Source organism: Equus quagga, chromosome 17, assembly GCF_021613505.1.
Source record: "Equus quagga isolate Etosha38 chromosome 17, UCLA_HA_Equagga_1.0, whole genome shotgun sequence".
Classification (NCBI taxonomy): Eukaryota; Metazoa; Chordata; class Mammalia; order Perissodactyla; family Equidae; genus Equus; species Equus quagga.
The window spans coordinates 39,871,326-39,894,197 of NC_060283.1; the positions used below are offsets into that span (position 1 = coordinate 39,871,326).

Sequence of the window (22,872 nt, forward strand, 5' to 3'; positions counted from 1 at the left end):
GCAAATGTGCAAATGGTAGGCAAAGTGAAGAGTAATTTCTATAATGTCTCTCTGAGAAGGAGGTCTTTAGTAAAACGTGAGACTGGGGAGAGACAAATGGGGGAAGGGAACAAGGCTCCATACTATCTCTGAGGGTCTTTCTTCTTTCTGTGAACTGGCACCAACTCCTCCCTGATCCTGAGCAAGAATAAGTGCAAGCACATGGAAGTGAGGCAGCTTCCACGAATGAGGCTTCCCAAGAAGAGTAATCTGACAAAAAAGGGGCAAGTCCCTTTGGTAAATTACTCTCCAATGGTCAATTCCTACTTTTGCCTCCCTCTTCAGTCGCTGATGGATGTCCTTCAAGGATCTAAATGAGTATGATTTACTCCTCCTTTTCCTTTCTTGCAAAAGTGGTGTGTGCCAAAGAATAAATCACCTGTCTTGTTGTGACACAGAGGGATAGGACCCAAAAATAACTTTTGCAAAAAATTTTGGGCCCTACAGTTAGCCGTAATACAATTTCACTTGGAAATGGCCCTACTCACAGTTTGTTTCCATGGAATAATCGTATATTTCACCCAAGCTCATAGAATCAAGTACACCCTATGCCCATTTCTCTTCACACAATATCCCAAAGCACATCTCACTCTTAATCTGTGAAGCCCTAGGACATTCTCATTTTGCTTTAGAGTTTCCCAGATAACATGCCCTACCCAGCCCACCCATTCCTACCATGCAAATACCTAAGATCTGGGCAAAGTCTGTCCTCAGTTCCCCACACCTCCTGCCCTTTCCTCTCCAGGCACTGGCCTGGAGGTTGAGGTATTCAGCAGGAACCACCCTCCCCTCCCCACACACAGCTCTCTATTAGCACTCCCTGCTTCCCCTGGACTCTTTCCAAGTTCTTCCTCCATTTCCTCCAGGACTAGCAGCACCACTGCTGCCATTCGCCAGTGCAGTCAGTCCTCCTGACTCATCACCACTGATGATGGTGGACATCATGGTCCTCACCACAATTAGATTGGCTTTGTTCTTAAAGACGTCTTTCCTTGTGTTGCCCCTCTACTCAAAACTTCCCCAAAGCTCTCAGAGGCTGCCAAGCTGCTCTGGGCTCTGGCCTGCAAAGATCTCAGGGCCTTCCTTTATCTGCCTCCTTACCGCTCACTTCCCTTACTCCTAGTAGGAGGGTTATTAACCCTCAACAGCCCTCTCTGATCCCTCATACCGATCATCTCACCACCACAATACCTTGATTCTAAGACAGTACTGATTCTAAGATACACCATCAATTCAACAATAGCTTTTCAGGGAAACAAAAAACTCCACCACATTAAATATATACATTGATTTTAATATATTTCAGGATTTCAGAAATGTTAAAACATTAAAAAGACTCTTAAATGGTAAATGGATAACCAACGTATGGTACATCTACACAATGGAATAGCATTTAGCAATAAAAAGGAACAAATTATTCACATACACAAGAATTTGGATGAATTTCAAAGGTAATAGGCTGAGTTAAAGAAGCCACTCTTACAAGCTTATATATGATTTCATTTACATGACATTCTCAAAAAGACAAAATTGTATGACAGAGAGCAGATCAGTAGCTGCCAGGGGCTAGGGAAGGTGTGATTATACAGGGGTGTTTGTTCTGGGGGAATAAGATTTTTCTGTATCTTGATTGTGGTGGTACACTCATGAATCCATACATGTCTTAAAATTCACAGAACTGTCCAACAAAAAAAGGTCAATATTACTGTTTATTAATTTAAAAATTAAAAAACTTTTTTATTCTTTTTTTGGTGAGGAAGATTGGCTCTGAGCTAACATCTACACCAACTTTCCTCTATCTTTTGTATATGGGATGCTACCATGGCATGGCTTGACGAGTAGTGTTTAGATCCATGCCTAGGATCTAAAACCCATGAACCCCGGGCCACCGAAGCAGAGTGCACGAACTTAACCACTTCACCACTGGGCCAGCCCTCAAAATTTAAAATTTTAAATGTGATTTTTGAATCAAGAAAAGTAAATAATATACATTAATTGTTAACAGAATTGATCAATGGGTGCTGAAATTCTGGATTAATTTTCTTTTATCCTTGTCCATATCTTTCAAAATTTTCACAACAACCAAGTATTACCTTTAAAAATGGAAAAAAATTAGCACTATACAGAATCCCCTTCCATTAAAAATAATTGTCCATCAGATACATAATATTGTTTATAAAGACGTTTAGCAATCCTGTAGACCTGTATTGCTTAATATAGTCAATAGCTTTAAAATTATGAATCTGGTCAAACTATGAACTCACTGGTAGAGGAAGAGAAGAGGAGAGGGAAAGGTGGGTGCCACTCTGGAAGAGAGAACAGGAGCATGTGGAGCACAGTCCCAGGAGGAGTGTTCATCAGGAGATCTGCTCATCTCACTAAACAGTCCAAGAGAGGCACGCACAGCATGGGAAACATAAATGTTGAGGTCTCAGGATATAAAGAAATAATTTCTGTTCCCCTATATAAAAGGCTGTAATTATGCCAGAGTGCAAGAGGAAAAGAGAAATGTGTCCCTTGGAAAGCAGGATCCCTGGAGGCTGTGTTCCAACGCTATGAACAGAGGCTACAACTCACAAGTCTTTGCTGAATGAACGAAAGAAAGCATGCTGACAGGAAGGGACAGGGAGGTGAAATTAATCCTGACACCACAGTAACAGGCTCTAAATTGGTGAGGATCTTGAGCATGATTCACAAGGTAAAGAAGGAACTGTCCGCTTCTTGTTCCTTTTTGTATCCCTCATAAAGGCTAGCAAAATGCTTTATATATACTGAGTACTCAATAAATACTTGTTGAACTGAAACTGAAATGTCCAATTTGGTGGTGGGAATGTTTTGGTCCCATTCGTTCACTATAATGACATCATAAGAAGCTGAAAGAACCTCTCTCTAGTCAAAAATCAAAAAGAACAGTCTATTAGCTTGGTGGGGGCCACAGTTTACTGGTTTACTTGGAGAGTGGACTAGGAAATTACGTTGTCTTAAAATTAAATGTCTCTGGCTGTTCTGACTTTTATTTCTATGAATGGTTGATAATGTCCACTGGAGCATTTTCAGTCTCAAAATGATTCAGCCATATGTGACACAGTAACACTTTAAGGCTTCAGCTATTAGTTTGTAAATGTCTTCTTTGAGAGGACCCACAAATTGTTTCTGAGAAAAATCTTAGACTAGCCTGGAAGCACTCAAACCAAAAAAGTTTACATTAAAACAACTCTGAGGAACAGTGTTCAAGAAGGCTTGCTGGAAAGACACACCATCCACACATTATTCTTGATCGGGGGTGGCAAACTCCAGCTCCCAGACCACATCAGGCCTGCACCTGGTTCTGAATGGCCTGCAAGCTAAGAAGCTTTTTGTATTTTTAAATGGTTGACAAAAAAATCAAAAGAACAGTACTATTTCATGACACGTGAAAACTATCTGAAATTCAAACTTCAGTATCCATAAATGAAGCTTTACTGGAACACTGCCATGTTTTTGATACAATGGCAGAGTTGAGTAGTCATGACAGAGACTGTATGCTTAAAACATCTATCTGGCCCTTAGCAGGAAGTTTGCTGACCTCTGTTTTAGATCAATGTTTCTCAAAGTGCCAAATAAGTGTTTCAATTTTTTAAAAAGGTCTTGTGATTAAATCAGTTTGGGGAATGCTGGGCCAACTTCTTAATTGTAGGACTTCTCAGAGCCATCAACATGCTGGTATCATATAGTTCTTGCCAGACTCATTTGATTTTGGCACTTTTTTGAGGCAGAGCACCTTCCAAATGCAAGGTTCCTCAGGAGAGTACCCTTTGAGAAGCGATGAACTGCACTGAAACACCCTGCACAGGCCTCCAGTGGAATCCTTGTCCCACATGGGGCCTTGCCACCAAGCCTACTCCAAGGGACACTGCAAGAAGTCAAGCAAACAGCTATGCTATTCACTGCAGGCCAGCTGATGAGGGATTTGCCATTTTGATTACTCAGTTTCCCTTTTATGAGCACTTATGGGGGAAGTCTACACAGTGCAAGGACTCATTCTTTTCTTGAGCTGATGGTTTGTTTGTATCTTACAACATGTGAATTTTATCCTTTTAGGTTTCCCTCTTTGCTTTGGCTGCCAGGAAACTCAAAAAAAATATTTACAACTTGCCTCAAGAGGATCTTATTTGTAGTTTGAACTCTGTGAAAGTTTATCCCGAATGTGCCTAATTTTCCTACTCATATTCCTTTTGCCCCATATCCTAATTTAAAAAAAAATTCACTGCATTGTGTGTATATCTGCATATACATATAATTTTCCTTAAATCATTTTTTTTAAAGCAGGGTATAAATAAATACATATGTATGTTGAGTGGTACAGCATTTCAGAATCTCATGTTGAGGGAACGCAGGAAGAAAGAGAGACTTTCAGTATGGGCTACTAAGAGAACTACCTTCTAGACACAGTAAAACTCGGAGAGCTCCCAACAAGTATTTGTAATGTAGCAGTGACTCCAAACTTGCTCTCTCGCTATGGAAAATTGGGAGAAGCAAGGGAACAATGAGTGACCCTGACAAACCCCAGTCCTCAGTGCTGAGAGCCAGTGGTTTAATCTGTTGTCATCGCCACAATTATGAATCGGCCATGATGTGGTGCATGAGAGCTCCTTCTGGGTGCGGGCCACAGTGGCTGGGAGCTGCTGGCCTCAGCACTTGGGAGCCCGGCCCCATGGGGGCGGCGCACGGTGCAGCTGTTACCCTCTGCTAACATGCTTGGGATTTTACTGGCTCCTTTTCTGGAAGGCTTTGGTCTCACAACCTGCAGGGAGCAGCCTGGCCTGCCAGCTTTTAGAACCTGTGAGACCAAATATTTAAAGAGTTCTGCAACAATGGTTAGAAAGAAGCAAACCTTGACCCACAGAAAATAAAGTGCCAGATGGGGGAGGGAAAGAAGGAGACTGCAGTTCATGAGGCTGCAGAATTCCAATTCAGAGCAACGTTATGTAACTGAAATTTCTGAAGGCACGTGACTAAAGGGCCTAGTAGAACTTTTTAAAGTGACAGAAAACTTCTAAGATTGTTTTACTCAAAACCATTAGCCTGGGAAAAGAACAGATGAAGGATAGCTAAAAGCCTTCTATAATCCCTTAAGACCTGGCCAAGAATCCCAGGAAATAACAAAAGCATAGAAAGAATTTCCATCACTCACACACTCCTCCTTTGACCCCGCGTCCTTTTCCTCATCAAGGTACCAACATCTCTGCCTCCCTGCAGCTGGAACAGCTGTCCAGTCTCCACAGCAACATTCACTCACCAGTTTGCCACTATTCACCTGACTGGATTTTGGCCATCACAGAAACTGCTCTCCCCCAGGTCACAGTGCTGCCAGATTAATCATCTTAAAGCATGCATCTGGTCAAAAACCTTCATCAACTCCTTACTAAGTAAAACAGAAATTCAGCTTAGAATTCAAAGCCTTTCATGATACGGCCCCAAACAGTTACATTGTAAACTCCCAACACGTATATTACATGCTAAACTTTTCACTACACCCTCTGCTCTCTGAAATGGTGTTCATGCCACTCCTATCATTGGGACATTTCCCCACCAATCTCCAATGTCTAAGACCTACTTAGCTTTTAAAGGCCTGGCTGCAATGCCATCTTTTTTCCAGGGAACGTTCATGGCTCCACAGAGTAGAAGCTGCTTCTTCCCCACTGCCCTGCCCATACCTGCAAAATGTCCCTCTCTGATGGCCCTGGTCACTGCCCTGGCATGCTAGTGGTTACTTATGGACATGTCTTATTGCAATGACAAGGCTGGGAGCTCCTCAAGGTCTCGCTCTGATATGGGCCTGTCTCTCTCTCTCTTCTAGCGCTGAAGGCACACATGTAATGAATAGTTGATGGAGAAGTGAATGAAAAAATGACCAAAGGGCTCTCTTTAGCACTTTTCCATTCAATTTTGCCACTGTGTCTTGGGAAATAGATTTAGGATTAGAACTCATGACCTCCTGGCATCCAACCCTGTGGTCATACCACAGTGTTATTGTTTCCAAGGGTGTCCTTTTCTGTCTTCATCCCATCTTCTTTTCTCATAAAACAGTGTTTTACAAACTGTGGTTCAGGGACCACTTCCAGACTAACAAAATTTATAGAGGCCCTCCTCTGTCCGTGACTCTGGGTTTGTCTCCTTGCTAGGAAGCAATTCTGGTGAGAAGGATCTGGGTCAATGAGGGTGAATGGGTGAAAAGGAATGGAAAAAATTTCAGAAATAACCTTAAGAGGATAAAGAATAAAATTTTTACTTAAACGCTTTCTTAGATTACATGGTATCAGAGTTTATATATAAACCAGAAAATTTTATGTAAACTGAGTAGGAAAAATAACTAACTAGCTGGAGCACTGATCCATGGTAATGTGTCCCTATGGAGCATCATGTGGAGAGCCCAGCCAAATGGGTGCTGGGATGGTCCAGTCAAGTCAGATGCTGAATTCATCTGAGCTTCCATTTCACTTTGACTTTCCTCAGTGATGTGCTGACCTCTCCTCTTACAGGCAAAGGGAGCTGGGCTCAGCATTCATCCCCCCTTGGTGGAGCAGAGCCGGACCTTTTATGTTTTCTAATGGCAGCTGTGGATATGTTAATACTCTTTCACTCAGTCCTACTGCCACAACAGATGCTAAAAAGTCTGACACAAATCACAGATTTTCAGAACAGAAAAAGACTAAGGTCAATTTAAAGCAGAAAGAGACCATGGTCCATCTGTCCCTTCTCTTCCCCCCTAGTGATGAAGTGACACATATGGGGCCATGGAGTGAACAGAAAGAAATGATGCAATGCTCTGGACAGGCTCTTTTCACTCGACCAGGAGTTTCTAATCTAGGGTCCACACAAGGTCCACCTCAAGCTTTGGCAAAGTTCTATACCAAGTGAATGTAGTTATTAGACTACTTTCTAAAGGACAGTGATAAGATGAGACTCAATCAGAACTGACTGAAATGGTCTCCCCTGTTATGCTCGTTTACTCACTCACTCACTGAACCTCTCATCATTTTGTGTCTCTTTTTATACTTCAAAAAAACAACAGCCTGGAGCAGAAGCCACAGGACCAAGCTGGGCAGAGACCATGGCATGGGCCAGGAAAGTCATGGTTCAAACTTGAGAGAATACGCTAAATTAACTTTCCTCCCCTCAATTTTCATTTTGAAAAATGTTAAACCTTCAGGAAAGTTCAAAGAATAGTAAAATGAACATCTATATACCTCTCATCAAGATTCACCAAACGTCAATGCTTTGCCATATTTGCTATATCTTTCTCCTCCCTCCCTTTATATATCTAGCTTTTCCTTTTTTTTTCACATATGAACAATGTAAAATCATGCTGCAGAGATCATGATACCGTGCCCCTCCATACTTTAGCACGCGTTTTCTAAGAATGAGGGCATTCTTCTACAGAGCCACAATACTTCCCCCACAGCCAGGAAGATTAATAACTCCCTGCAGCCAGTTTACAGATTATATTTAAATGTCTTCAACTGTCCCCCAAAAGTCCTTAATTTTCTGTTTTCCTCCCCATCTAGGATCTAATCAACGTTTACACATAGAATTTAGTGGTTACGTCTCTTTAGTCTGTTTAATGTATACCAGTCCCTCTATCTTTTTTTTTTTTTTTTAAATAAGAGGCCAGGCCAGTTGTCTTGTAGAATGTCTCATGTTCTGGATTTATCAACTTGTTTCCCCATGGAAGGAGGAAGAGAGAAAGGGACAGAAACAAACCCACTGTGGCAAAATTAATCTTCTCTGAATCTCCTATAAACAGAAAGTTAGGTTTTGAGTCCTGACTAGATGCTGGGTGAACATTTTGGCTTGACTACTCCACAGCTGATAGTGTATACTTCATGTTGCATTCCTTCCAAAAGTACAAATTGTCAGCTTGCCCAGATTTGAATACTTGGTTAAGATGCTAATAGCCAGATCTTTCTATTTTAAGGCTACCTTCCAGTCTTTGTAATTAATAAATAATCTGTGCAATAAGACTTTTAGATAACGTAACTACCCTGTTCTCAAAAACCCTTTCAACCACAGATTTGGGTATCTACTGATGATTTTTGCCTGAATCAATCATAACTTTGCAAGTTGTAAAATGGTGCTTTTCTAATCCTATAATGCCTCCTACATTTATTAGGTGGCTCTCTTTTGTCAAGAGCTTTTCCTGCTCTGCCCCAACTTTTTTGTTTTTATTTTTGTTTTTCAGTATTATTACAGATTCACCGATTTTTTTAAAAAAATTCAATGTATTAAAATCCATTACCATTACCATTCTTTCTGATATTCAAGTTGTCCCAATTAAGACTGGTAGGAGCCCTTTCAAATGATCCCCTGTGTCCTTGCGGGTGTGTCTTCACAACTCTTTGAGCATTCCTATGCTTTTTGGCACAGCAAATGTTTCAGGCTCACCTTCTATGTTTCCTGCCCCTGACTCTAAGGAACCTAGATTTCTTTTGGTGGGAAACGAACGGTATATAGAAACCTAGATAGAGTACTAGATCCTCATGCTCATTACTACTGGGTTGTCATTGCTTCTAGGGCCTTTTAGTGAGCAGAATTAAAAGATACTGGGTTAAATCATATGGTATTGCTGATATTTGACCACCTGTGGCCTAAAAACTGTTAATTTCAAGTGGTTCAACCTAACATACTGTTTAAAAATTATGAGTTCATATTAACACCTCCAACTGAAATCTAATACTACAGAGTTCGTCCTTCTTCTCCCATTCCATACTCACATCTTCATTCTCCCAGTGAGAACCTCAGCTCCCAATGGCCTCAATATTCAAAATAGTTTTGGAATTACAATCCCAATACCATTAGCAACAAAGAACCTACTAAGTTTAAGATTTCTTTGGAGTTTATTCTTAGAATATAGTGACTAAGGGTATACAGTCAGAGTGATCAAAAGCAGAGTGCCCAAAAGTTACTTAATTCTTTTTTTCTGTATGTGGTGATGCTATGTATTTGCTAAACATTAGGACCATTTATTTTTGCTTCATGTCAATTTTAGAGATTTTGCTTTTATCTCCTTTTAGAGTTGATTTAATTTTATTATTGAATATTAAAAACATTTAAATGGTTTAAAGTTAAAGTATACCCAGAGAAGTCTTATTCTCATCTCTATATTCTACCTTGTTCCTACCCATCCCCGATAGATAACTATATTTATCATTTTCTGGTTTATCCTTTCTGTGTTTCTGCTTTTCCTTGGTAAATATTTTTAATTTTCTCTTCTTTCTTATACAGTCAAAATCCTATCAATTCTCTTTTGCAACTTGCTTTTTCACTTAACAACAAATCCTGCAAATTACTCCATATCAGTTCAGGACCAGAATCATAGAATCATCAGAGTTGGAAGTTCCTTAGAGGTCACCCTAGCCCAAATCTTACGCCCAAAATGCCTCCAAACCAAAATCAACCCACATCTTGATAGGGTTAGGATAGGAGGTGGTGGAGTTCATTGCCTCATTAGGCAAGCCATTCAATTTTAGAGAATTCTAACTAATAGAAAGTATCTTCATATACTGAACTGAAATCTGACTCTGAGAAACTTTATAATTCAGCCCTCTGTAGCACAAGAATTAGCTGGCTCCCTCTTTCATCATGTAGCCCTTCAAACATGACTCTTCCCAAGAAATAGGCCCATCCCTTTCTTGTTCTAAATGGTTTATAACTGTGTGTAACTGTAGTTCTTTTCATAAATTTTCACTTATTTTGTGTCAAGAACACATCGAAGTTGTAGGAACCACTGGAACATCAATGTGAAGAAGGTATTAGAGGTCAAGAGAAAGAAGGCCAGAATTCCCTCATTCAACAATGACTGGGCATCCACTGCTCTAGGTGTTTGGGTTGTAGCTGAGAACAAAGATTCCTACCTACTTACATTTTAGTGGGAGAGGAGACAGAAAATAAATGGTATTGTACTTAAGTGCTGTGAAGTTAAAAAAGGAAGAAATATTAGAAGAGAGCAAGGGACTGGAAGTGCTGATTACAATTACAAATAGGATAGTCAGGGCAGGCCTCAATGAGACGATAACATTTGAAGATGACTTGAAGGAGGTGAGGGAATGAGCCATGGGCTTTATGAGGGAGAAGGACGTGGGCAAAAGGAAGAGCTAGTGCAAAGGCCCAGAATCCACCAAGTTAGTTCACCTAAAGGCACTGAACTACCGGGTACAACTCAACCAAGACAGCTTGTACATAGAGCAGAGATGGCTTGGCCTCTGTACTCTTTTTACTTCCTGTCCAAGAGATCTTAAATCTAGGCTTGCAGGTGTTCAGAATGTGGCTCTGCATGCCTAAGGGAGCAATGAGAGGAGCTGAGTCCCATGGCGTCCAGAAAGTCTTTCTATCTGAAGCTCTCTCTAACATCTCTCTTTCTTCTTTTACCTCTAGTAGTAGAGTTTCCCTATAAACCGGATTTAAAATATCAGATTGGAGTTACTTTAAGACAGGCTACGAAAATACCGAAAATAAGCATATCAGAGATCTTGAATATATGGGAAATCTTGCTCTCATTAAAAACTTTTTTCTCTCTACGTCCTAGAAATCACCTCTTGAGGGGATAGAATTATAACAATGGTGGGTATTACTTTTTACTCTCATTTTCTGGATAGAGAAATTGAGGCTCTGAGAGATTAAGTAACTTGCCTAAGGTCACAGAACTGCAGAACGATGATTTAATGGGACAGGATTTAAAAGAGACGGTGTTGAAAAAAGTTAATTAGATCAAGAAGTTTTATTTCAATGGAAGGTGACATTTCCTTTAGCTACCCTTAGTTCCATATTTTATCTTTAAGTTTAAAATTTAAACATTCCAGAAGCATTTTGGCTGAAGTAATAATTACCCCAAATGTGTTTGAGGAAAAGTTTCTCTCTGATAATGGTTAAGTTGACAATGATTTCATTTTTAGGTACCAAATCCAAATCTGATGACTTTTCACACTCAACGTGAAAATCCATAACCAGTTCTGATACCAACTTTATTCAAAGTGGATATTCCTTAGTATGTCAGAGAAAGTCAGGTCTCAAGTACTTTCTCTTGGAAAGGTATACAAAAATAAGAAAAAGTAACTAAAGAAAGAATATAAATATATTTTCACTTCAATATACTACACTTTTAAATTTGCTTTGCAATTTCCAGAAGAGACATAGTGAATATGTAAAAATAAAACAGAAATTGTAACCAAATTTTATTAACTTTATCAGAGACTAAACACAATGGGGGAAAAGGCCAGTATTTAACGGATTTAAATCCTAGTGGATGAAATTAAGAACAGTCACAAAGTCAAGGAATTAACTATGTCTAGACATCGCTCCTAGATTTCTATTTGAGGAACAGCATTTTTTTCTCATCCTTTGAATTCCCAAGCTAGGAATTCAGAACCTGCTGTTGAAAGGATCATCATCCTTAATTCTCAATCCATTTATCAGGCTAAAATGCAAATGTAAGTGGTGAATACATTTCAACAGCCTTGGAGCTCCAAAAAGCCTTCTCAGGGAACATGCTGAGCTAACTGGGGAAGGGTTAAGCCACCCCTATTTTTCAGATGTGAAAACAGTTGCTCTGATATGAGAAGAATCATTACAATGGTGCCAGTTCCCATCTATAAAAGCTATACACATTTTTTGCACAACTGTATGATTGTTATGGCAACCATAAAAATGGAACTATCATTCTTCAAATTACACACTACCCATATGGGATTACCTACATACGTTTGTTCTTCTACACTACCCAGAATTTCCTTTCAGAAAGTGCTATGTCTGTCCTATAGATGTTTAGGAGCAAGATAAAGCGGTCTCTTTCAAAGGGAGATTCCACAACAATGAATCTTTCAAAGAAAGCTCTTCAAGAATTCTAGAGCTTCCCTGTCAAGTCTTTTAATCCTATAGTACCATGAGGCCTCAAAATATTCCCCCTGGGAGGCAGGGGAACTGCCTGGAAAATGTATTCCCCAAATGATTGCTTTTTATTAAGAGGATGATTAAAGCACCATGAATGGGCCGTAACAGAGCTTGCATGGTTCTGTAAAATACTGAGAACATTCACTAGAGTCTCTGTTAGCAAGTTAAGAGACTTGTTTAAGAGACACACACAAGCATTTTAACTAAATTTACTGCTGAAAATAATAACATGAATGTATCAAACAAAAACACCAATAGAAATTTCTGCTATATTTCAGGATGATCAGGGACTCTCTCATTACTTTGGCCAGCATGAGTAGAACTTTGTAAATTTAACAGAAAAAAGTGTGAATTCTTTCTTCTCATTAATGGGGAAAGCCAAGTGTAGTCTTGTGTGTCTTTTAAATATTCATTTTGGGCCAAAATTCTGTTTCACTGTTCACAGAGCTGACCCTATTGTTTAAAAGTAAAAAGCAGGCTGGTAATGACTTCCTGGCTGATTTTAATATTAAATACTTAGACTTTAAGAGAAAAACGTGTTCATGATTACTGTTTGCTCCAGAGAGTTTCCAAATAAGGCATTGAAACTCATCTAGTTTTCCTTTCTCAAAAAAAAAAAAAATTAAAAAACCACAAAAGACACGAAGTCTCCCTTTGAGGTGGGCAGGGCAAGTCAAGCTCTCCTAGCAGCAGCGCTAGCTACAGTAGGCGCCCCCTTGGCTGCAGAGGGTAGTGACACACAGAGGCCACTTCTCCACTCCCACCCCATCTTCAGGAAAGGAGGAGCCCCAAGGGACCCAAGATGACCCCGTTCACGTCTGCACCTCTTTCTGAATCCCAGGTTCAAGTCTCCCAGTACACTCTCTCTATCTCAGCCCAACTCTCATAGCTCAGTCCTTACCAAGCCTGGGACTGGTGCTGAATTCATGATTCTACCTTCTTTTCCTACTGAAGCAGCTGTCCCCAACTGGACTCCAGTCTCCTCTCCTTCTCTCCTGCCTTTCAGATCCTTTAGCATTTGGCTACCAGGATGAAGTTCCTAAGATATAGCATTAGATTATACTCCTTTCTCAAAAACCTTCACTGGCTTCCAGCTATCTTGACATTACAGTCCTTGGCTTGGCATTCAATACCCTCCACAATCTGGCTTCAAACTGATGAGGATTTTTAGGCTGGTTAATTTTAAAACTACAGATGAGAAGCAGACTCCGAGGAGTGGAATTTGCTTGCCCCTTTGTTGGGAAGCATTTACATTTCTAAGGGAAACCTCTATCTGTGAAGATGCCTCCCTCTCTGTGCCAGGAAGAAGGGGGATGGCCTTATCTCTAGAAACTCTTAATCAATGCCAGAGGCAAGGACTTAAGTTGTTTACTGTCTGGCAACCTCATGTAACTGACCCCCCCCCACCCCCCGCCGCCCCCCGTGCCCAAATCCTCCTTTGTCTTTAGCTGAGGATAAAATTCAAGCGGAGACTTCTGCCATTTATTCAATCCAGTTCGATGCTTATCTAAAATTTGTGTGACGGCCAAATGGCCGGACCCTACGGGCTCTGACACCATTTTAACTTTTTTACATATTCTTTGTCTTGTAAAGAGATAACTCACATACCTATGCCTTAAATTTAGCCTTACTCTCCACCCAACTTTGCAGCAGAAGCAGCAGCAGAAGCGGCAGCAGCAACATGCCGGCAGCAGCTCTGCCTGCCCATGGGTCCCGTCTGTCCCCATGCCAGCGGCGGCAGCAGCAGCTCCCCGTGCCAGCAGCATCTCTGACTGCCCATGGGTCCTGTCCCCACGCAGCAGAAGCTCTGACTGCCCATGAGTCCTGTCCCCATGCTATTCTATTCTCTAAATAAAAGAGCACTACTGCCAGATCTTAAGAGTCTAAGAAATCTTTCTTTCGACTCCTCGGCTCACCAACCCCACATCAAAACTACTTTTCCATTCTTACTTAAGATGACTTAACATTCATTAGCATAGAACCTTAGTAAATCAGTTCTGCCAAACATCCTGAATTAGTGATTTGTGTAGACTCATCATCTCTTCTTCTAGACTTTATTCTTTTTGAAGAAAAGGACTGTTTCTCTCAATTATGTATTTTTCAATTCCCACAATATTTATTTCAGGTTCTTGCAAATAGTAGAGAAAATAAATATTGACTGAACTGAATCTTTATTTGGGTTTTTTCAGCTCCAACCAGTGGGAAAAAAAGCCGGGGCTATGGAGCCAAGAATGATTCCTTTACCAGAAGCACCAACATATCTGTGAGAATGGAATCCACTTTAGGTGAAAGCTTGGGACCTCCAGCCATGGTGTGGGAACATTGCCCTAGAGAACTTTCTAGGTTTAGAACCAGAGTCCTTTGGAATATGAATATACTGATACTCAAGGGCAGATGAAAAGAGGACCAAAAAAGGGGTGAGGGAGAATAGAATTTGGGGGCAGAAGGCAGTCTGAAATTTTTACTCTACATATAACATAAACATCTTTTTGGTAAGGCAATGAACCTTAATGCTCATCAGAAAGAAAGAAGGGGCAATATTTTATCAAGCGTAGGACAGACCCTGTAGCTAGCACAGTACATGTTATTATATTTAATCCCTGCCACAACCCCATAAGAAAGATAGTATCTGTACATCCCTTTTCACTCGTAAAGAAAGTTAAAAGGAGTTAAGTAACTTGCCCAAGAATACATACCTAGTAAGTGGTAATGAGTGATGAGTCAAGCCAAATTTGTCTCTAAAACCTATGTTCTTTTATTTCACCCTTGTGATATCAGGGTCATTTAGTTTCCAAACTCCTGGGATAGAAAAACAATCAGTGACACGACGCATAAAGGGAGGAGGGAACACAGGCTGTGGCAGACTGTTGTCTGTCCTGACACTTCCTCTCTCAAACCAAGATGTAATCCAAACCAATCCTTGCCCTAGAATTTGGAATTGGGACAGAGAAAGGGAAAGAGAATTATGGAGGAAGGTGTGTGAGAGAAGGAGAGAGAAATCAGGCTTCCTCTGGGTGGCTGTGGTAGCTGTTGCGGTAGCAGGCATCCCACAGAAGTGTAGGAAGCAAAAGAGGCTAGTCTGAGCAAGGGGAAGAAGGAGGCAGATGTGTAGACAGCAGAAGAGGCAGAGATGAAGAAAGAAGACTTTCTGGGTTTCCTGTCTCACTTCAGTCCCTGGTTCCCTGCCCTTGGATTCTGGGAGACACCACAGGATCCTTAAAACAAATTCCCCTTCCTGCTTAAAAGCAAGCTCCAGTGGTTTCTGTTATTTGGGACCAAAAAAGTCTTAATTAATGCAACATCTGTGGAAAGTTTCCTAGAATGGCTAACTTGCCATGGCTTTCTCTAATGCTTTCTCATTAGCAAGCCATGACAGGATGTTACAGTAGATGCTTCCACACTGCCCACTCCTGGGGGGCACGGTGAGTGTCCGTAGGTGTGCAAAGGCAGAGGGAGAGCATGGCAGAATATCCATATCAAGTTTGAAATATCAAAAACAAATCAATTTTAAAAAAAGACTGCTTTTGTAATTCAAATTACACAAACTATAATACTATAAAGTCTTTTGGCCAGTAGGGATTTAAAGAAAAAAGGCTCTAATTTCTATTTTCTCAATACATGTGGTGTTTTCAATTATTTTCTTTTAATGTTTATCAAGGGCGTGGGTTTAAGAAGGTGGAGACACATGAGGATGATGGGTAAGAGCTTCCTGGACTGTAGACCTAAATTCAAGTCCCAGGTCTGCCCCTCAGCCATGTGACCTTGGGCAAGTGACTACACTCATCTGAGCCACAGCTTCTTCATTTTTAAAATAGGGATAATTATTTCACAGGGTTGATTTAATGATTAAATAAAGCACTATGTACATATAAAATGAATATACGAGATAATACATATAAAAAGGTATAAAAAGGCAATCAATAAATCATTTGTTTTGGCATATGTGTATTTGCCACGTTAACAATAAAGCTAAGTGAAAACTTCAAACTTCTACATGTGTTAATTTTCTTTATCCTAGATATTCTGGGCTGAACGTGAACGGAGATGATCTATTACTGGGGAGCTGATCTTCCTCTCGGTGTCCTCTGGGGGGTATATCAAACCCCAGGGCAGAGAAGACCAGAGAGGAATCCTCGTGAGGGCCTACTACGCACCTGCACTGTCCCAGGGCTGGCAGACGGCTGAGATCATGCCACTGATTTAATATTTTCAAAATAACTCTATTTCAAAAAGAAACGATTAAATATAACTATAGAAAAGGATAATTGAACACACATTGAAAGCATTGTTATGCTTGTGGGAACACTCCTACCCTAGGAATTCTAATTACATCTGTAAGACCACAGGAGAACTGTTTAAACAATCACAATTTGAAACTCCTGATCCTCCCATACACAAACTTTGGTGTAATTCCACTAAGTCACCTCTCAGGCAAAAAGATTACAGGGCAACTTCACAATCGTGCACTAAGAGTAAATATAAACTAACAAGACCATTTCTTTACACACATGATAGAATTTCTCTGCACATTTATATCCTCCTCTAAAAGTCAGAAAGGGACTCCGTACACTTATTCACATAATGCCACAACTGCTCAAAAGGTTTTTGGAATTCTTTAAGAACTACTTTCTAAGCCAATTCATGAGCTTCACAAGAAAATCAGTTTTACTACTTTATAATTATACTTTATTTTTTTTGAAGTTGTATTATCCAGCTTGATCACCCACCTGATTTACCACCCTTGGCTCTAAACTGACTTGGCTGTTTCCAAAAATCAAATCCACTCTCAAAAGATGAAGATTTGCCATTGTTGAAAATGTGCCTCAGGCTCTGAAGGCAATTTCCGAAGAGGAGTCCAAAAATGTGTATGTCCTCCACTGGCTCCTTACCCACTGCCTGCCAGCAAGCTCAAATCCTCCTCATTCTCAAAAACACCTTCAGGCCCCTGCTTCTCTCAATCTCCCCTGCACTTCCTCTGTACCAGAAAGCTCCTTAAAACAGATATTTGTCCTTAGTGCCCCTACTTTTTCACCTCCCTTCCACTCCGCAGCGGACTACAATCTGGCTTTGGCTCCCGTCACTCCACTGAAACAGCTCGTGAGATACCCAAAAGACAAAGAAAAGGACTTGATGGCTAAACGCAGCGACTTCTGTTCTAGCTTTGTCCTGGCTGATCTCGCACAGGGCACAGGGCAGCTGGCTCCTGCTGGGAACTTGTTGCCAACTCTGCCTTTGTCTTTAACTCTTCTAATATCTTCCTTTCCGCGCCCCAACCCCACCTTTTCCTAAGAAGCTTCCACCCTTTAATTGTTGGAGCTCTGCAGAGTCCATCATGTGCCCTCTTTCCTTTTCAGACTGCATGCTTACTAGGCATATTCACTCATTTTGGTGGCTTTACTACTTCTGTACACCTAAATAGATATCTGTAGCCTGGACCTCTTTTGTGAGTGCCAGGCCTGTTTTTCTTTCTGCCTCTGGGACATCTCCTTTTGGTATTCTAGGCACTTAATATCCAAATTTGACTCATTTTTCCCCTTCCAAACATTTGTTCATGCCCTCTAACTCACAATCTCAGATGTTCCTGAATTTCACCTTTGCCTCTGGTTTACTGACACAGTTCAAGGGCCATATAGATATTTCCCCCTAATGAGAGGTCTTCTCAGAGGATGTAAGCAACAATGTTAGCTACTTTTTCTTCTTTCTTCTTTTTTTAATAATAAGACAAAAGTCTATGGAAATCGTCTTCATCTTTCAAGGCCAAGGTCAAAGATTATCTGGTTTTAAAGCTTCCTCATGCAAAATTAATTACTTCCTCATCTGTGTTTACCTGGTGCCTCTTTTTTTTAAAATTTGAATGTTTTATTTTGAGATAACTATCAATTAACATGGAGTGATAAGAAATAATAGAGAGATGTCATCTACCTTTTACCCAACTTCCAATGGTAAAATCTTAAAAAATTACAGGATATTGACGTTTATACAAAGCACCAATCTTATTTAGATTTCCCACTCTTACTTGTACTCATTAAGTTCTATACAATTTTATCACATGTGTAGGTTCACATAAGCACCACCTCAATCAAGATAACAAACAATACCATCATCTCAAGGATCCCTCAAGCTGTCTTCTAATAATAATCATACACAACTCCCTCCTGCCCTGCCTTCTTCAATCCCTGGCAACTATAAATCTATTCCCCATTTCTAAAATGTTACATAAATAGAATCATACAGATGTACCTTTTCAGATTGGACAAAATTTTCTGCTAGAAGTTGTCTTCTTTTATCTCCAACTCAGGCATTAAAAAGTAAAGAGACCTGAGAGTGACATCAGTGGAAGTGGCAGAGTATGGAGCCCTGAAAAAGCCACTACTCCATATAAGCATCAATAACATTGACAAAATAGTCAAAATCAATCTTTTCATAACTCTGGAAATTAACCAAAGGCTTGTAACAATCTGAAGTACATTTACTCAAGAGAAATGGCTGAATGTCAATAAGAAGAGCGAGCTTTGTGAGGTTTTTTATCTGCCTTATTCCCATGTCCTTCCCCTCATCTCTGCAACAGCCTTCTAACCATGGTGAAAACCAGCAGATTAGCAGCCATGGGAAGGGGGCAGAATAGGTTTAGAAACTCACCGAAAATAGCATTCCAGAGGAATTGTCATTATTTGACCTGGCAGTTCCCTGACACCAATCACACTAATTTGACCTGACCTACACCTTGTTCAGTGCAAAGAGCCTTATAGCCCCAGGTGTTCATCAAAAACAATCAGCAGCAATTATTTAATAGCGCAGTTTTCTGAATTGGTGATAACAATTGGGCAAATAAGAAGTTAACCAAAAAAGTTAAAAGTTAAAACTAGAGAATAAGATGTCCATAGAGGGCTTTGAAAAGGCCTGACATATTCCTGGGGATCTAGACAGCCACACACACGCCTAAGGCTGTGTACATGCCAAGGAAAAACCCGATAAGGTCTTAAGCTTTCACCTCTAGCTGACCTTGAAGCTCTGCACAGGCAGGTAGTGAAGTCTAAGGCAGAGTTGTAAAGTGCATATCTGAACATTGAAAGTATGTCCCAACACATGCACAGAGGCTCTCAGCCAAGGCTGGGAGACTATTAGTTCCAATCACTTGAGAAAATCTCTGTCCATTCATTAGCTGATCATTAAGCTAGGCAAGCAGAAACTTCAATGCTTCACATGACAAAGAGTAAAGACTATAAAATTAGTTTAGGAAAGTGACAAACAGCAGCAAAAACAAATAGCAACAACAACAAATCTTGGGGAGATGAGGGAAACAATCTGATTTTCAGACTTTCCACATTACATCATTTAAAATGCAATATACTAGATATTCTTCATGATATAGATATATCATGCAAAAGTAATAGAAAGAGATGGAGTAGCTAAACTAAAAACAAAATAGATTGCAAGATAAAAAGTGTTACTAGAGACAAAAAAGGACATTTTATAATGATAATACAGTCAATCCATCTAGAAGACGTAACAATACATATATATGCACCTAAGAACAGTGCTACCAAATATATGAAGCAAAAACTGGCCAATCGGAAAGGAGAAATAGACAATTCAACCACAATAGCTAGAGATTTCAATACCTAATTTTCAATTACAGAGAAAACAATTAGACAGAAGATCAATAAGTAAATAGAATACTTGAATAATACTATTAGCCAATTAGAGCTAACAGATATCTATAGACTACCCCATCTAACAACAGCAGAACACATATTCTTCTGAAGTGCACATGGAACATTCTCCAGGCCATAAAACAAATTCAAATAAATTTCAAAAGGTTGAAATCATACAAAGTATGTTCTCTAACCAAAATGAAATGAAATTAATAACAAAAGGAAACTTGGGAAATTCACAAATATATGGAAATCAAACAAGATACTCCTAAATAACCAATGGATCAAACAAGAAATCAGAAAATTAGAAAATATTTTGAGATGAATGAAAATTAGAAATATTTTGAAATAAATGAAAACAAAAACACAACCTACTAAAATTTATGGGCTACAACTAAAGCAGTGCTTGAAGGGAAATTTATAGTTGTAAATACCTATACAAAAAAGTAGAAAGATCTAAACCCAGTAACATAACCTTCTACCTTAAGAAACTAGCAAAAGAAGAGGGAAACTAAACTTAAGCAAGCAGAAGGAAGGAAAGAATAAAGATTAAAGCAGAAATAAATGAAAGAGAATACAAAAACAAGAGAGAAAATAAACAAACCCAAAAGTTGGTTATGTAAAAAGATCAACAAAGTTGACAAATCTTTAGCTAGGCTGACAAAGAAAAAAAGAGAGAAGACAAATTCTAAACTCACAAATGAAAGAGTAGACATTACTTCTAACTTTACCAAAATAAAAAGAATTATAAGAGAATACTATGAACGCATGCCAACAAATTAGATAACCAAGATAAAAAGGACAAATTTATAGAAAGATACAAACTACTGAACCTGAAGTTTCAGTACTGAAACTGAAGTTTACTAAGAAAAAATAGAAAAGTTCAACAGACCTATAACAAGTAAAGAGACTGAATTAATAATCACAAACTCTTCTGAAACTCATTCTGTGGGGCCAGTATTATCCTCATACAAAAACGAGACAAAGATACCAAAAGAAAACTACCAGACCATGATCTCTTAGAAATACAGATGCAAACATCCTCAAGAGAACACTAGGCAAGACAAATCCAGCAACATAAAAAGGATTATACATAATGATCAGATGGGATTTAACCCAGGAATGCAAGGTTGGTTCAGCATATAAAAGTCAATCAATGAAATGTATATTAATAATGGACAAAAATCACATAGACACAGAAAAACCATATAACAGAATCCACCAGCCATTCATGAGAAAAACACCCAATGAACTAGGAACAGAAGGAACTGCCTTCACCTTGCTAGAAAATATCTACAAAAAAACCCCACAGCTCACATTAAAATTAACGTTGAAAGACTGAATGGTTTCCCCCTAAGATCAAGAACAAGACAAGGAGGCGGGATGGCCCAGTGGTTAAGTTTGTGTGCTCCACTTCAGTGGCCCAGGGTTTGCAGGTTTGGATCCCAGGCACAGACCTAGCACCGCTTGTCAAGCCACTCTGTGGCAGCATCCCACAAAAAATAGAGGAAGACTGGCACAGATGTTAGCTCAGGGTCACTCTTATCACAAAAAAAAGAACAAGACAAGGAGGTCCACTGCTGTCACTTCTATTCAACACTGTACTGGAGGTTCTAGGCAGAGCAATTGGGTAAGGAAAAGAAATAAAAGACACCCAGATTGGAAAGGAAGGAGTAAAACAATCTCTATTTGAGATGATATGATCTTCTAAATATATTAAATCCTAAGGTATCCACAAAAAACTACTAGAGCTAATAAGTGAATTCTGCAAGTTTACAGGACTTACTTATATACAAATATCAATTTTATTTCTACATAATGGCAATGAAAAATCTGAAAATAAAATTAAGAAAACAATTTCATTTACATAGCATCAAAAAGAAAAAATGCTCAGGAATAAATTTAACAAAAGAAGTGTAAGCCTTGTATACTGAAAATGACAAAACATCATTGAAAGAAATTAAAGCTCTAATAAATGGAAAGATATCCCACGTTCATGGGTTGGAAGATTTAATGATAATACTCACCAAATTGGTCTACAGATTCAATACAAAAGGACCCTATCAAAATCCTGGGTCCTTTTTTTGCTGAGGTCTGTGGAGGGGGGAGTGGATACAGAAAATGACAAGCTGATCCTCAAATTAATACGGAAATGCAAGGGACTCAGAACAGCCATAAAAAGGGGGGTGGGGGAAGCAAAGTTAGAGGACTCACTCTTTCCATTTCAAAACCTACTGAAAGTTACAATAATCTAGACAGTGTGGTAATGGCATAAAGTTAGACATGCAGATCAACTGAAGAGAACTGAGATTCCAGAAATAATTAGAAACATTCAATTGATTTTCAACAGGGGTGCCAAGACAATTCAATGAAGAAAGAAACATCTTTTCCTATGGTGCTGAGACAACTGTATATCCACATGCAAAGAGTAATGAAGTTTGACCCCTAATATCACACCATATATAAAAATTAACTAAAAATGGATTATAATCATAAATGAATGAGCTAAACTATAAAACTCTTAGAATAAAACAGGTGTAAATCTTTGTGATCTTGGATTGCCAATGGTTTCTTAGGTATGACACCAAAAGCAACCAAAGAAATAATAGATAATTTAGACTTCATCAAATTTAGAAACCTTTGTGCTTCAAGCACAAAGCATCAAGAAAGTGCAAAGACAACCCATCAATGGGAAAAAATACTTGCAAATCATCTATCTGATAAATAACTGGTATCTAAAATATATAAACTACTCATAACTCAATAATATAAAGACAATCCAATTTTAAAGTGGGCAAAGAATTTGAATAGATCTTTCTCCAAAGAAGATATACAAATGGCCACTAAGCACAGGAAAACATTTCAGCATGATTAGGCATTAGGGAAATGGAAATCAAAACCACAATGAGATACTATTTCACACCTGCAAGGAGGGCTATAATTCTGAATACAGATAACAAGTGTTGGTGAGGATATGGAGCAATCAGGACCCTCATACATTACTGGCAGGCATGTGAAATAGTGCTGCCACTTTGGAAAACAGTTTGACAGTTAATCAGAAAGTTAAACATAGACTGACTACATGAACCAGCAATTCCACTCACAGGTGTATACCCAAGATAAATGAAAACATATATCCACACAAAAACTTGCACACAAATATTCACAGTAGCATTATTCATAACAGTCAAAAAGTGGAAACAATCCACATGTCCCTCAACCAATGGATAAATAAAATGTAGTATATTCATAC

At 39.3% G+C, this 22,872-nt stretch overlaps 1 protein-coding gene across 4 annotated transcripts in view; it reads right to left on the reverse strand.

Annotated features, from left to right (window-relative positions):
• Positions 1-22,872, reverse strand: part of DIS3L2 (DIS3 like 3'-5' exoribonuclease 2) — a 359,659-nt gene that overhangs the window by 158,173 nt on the left and 178,614 nt on the right. The gene's annotated exons all lie outside the window — the stretch shown is intronic.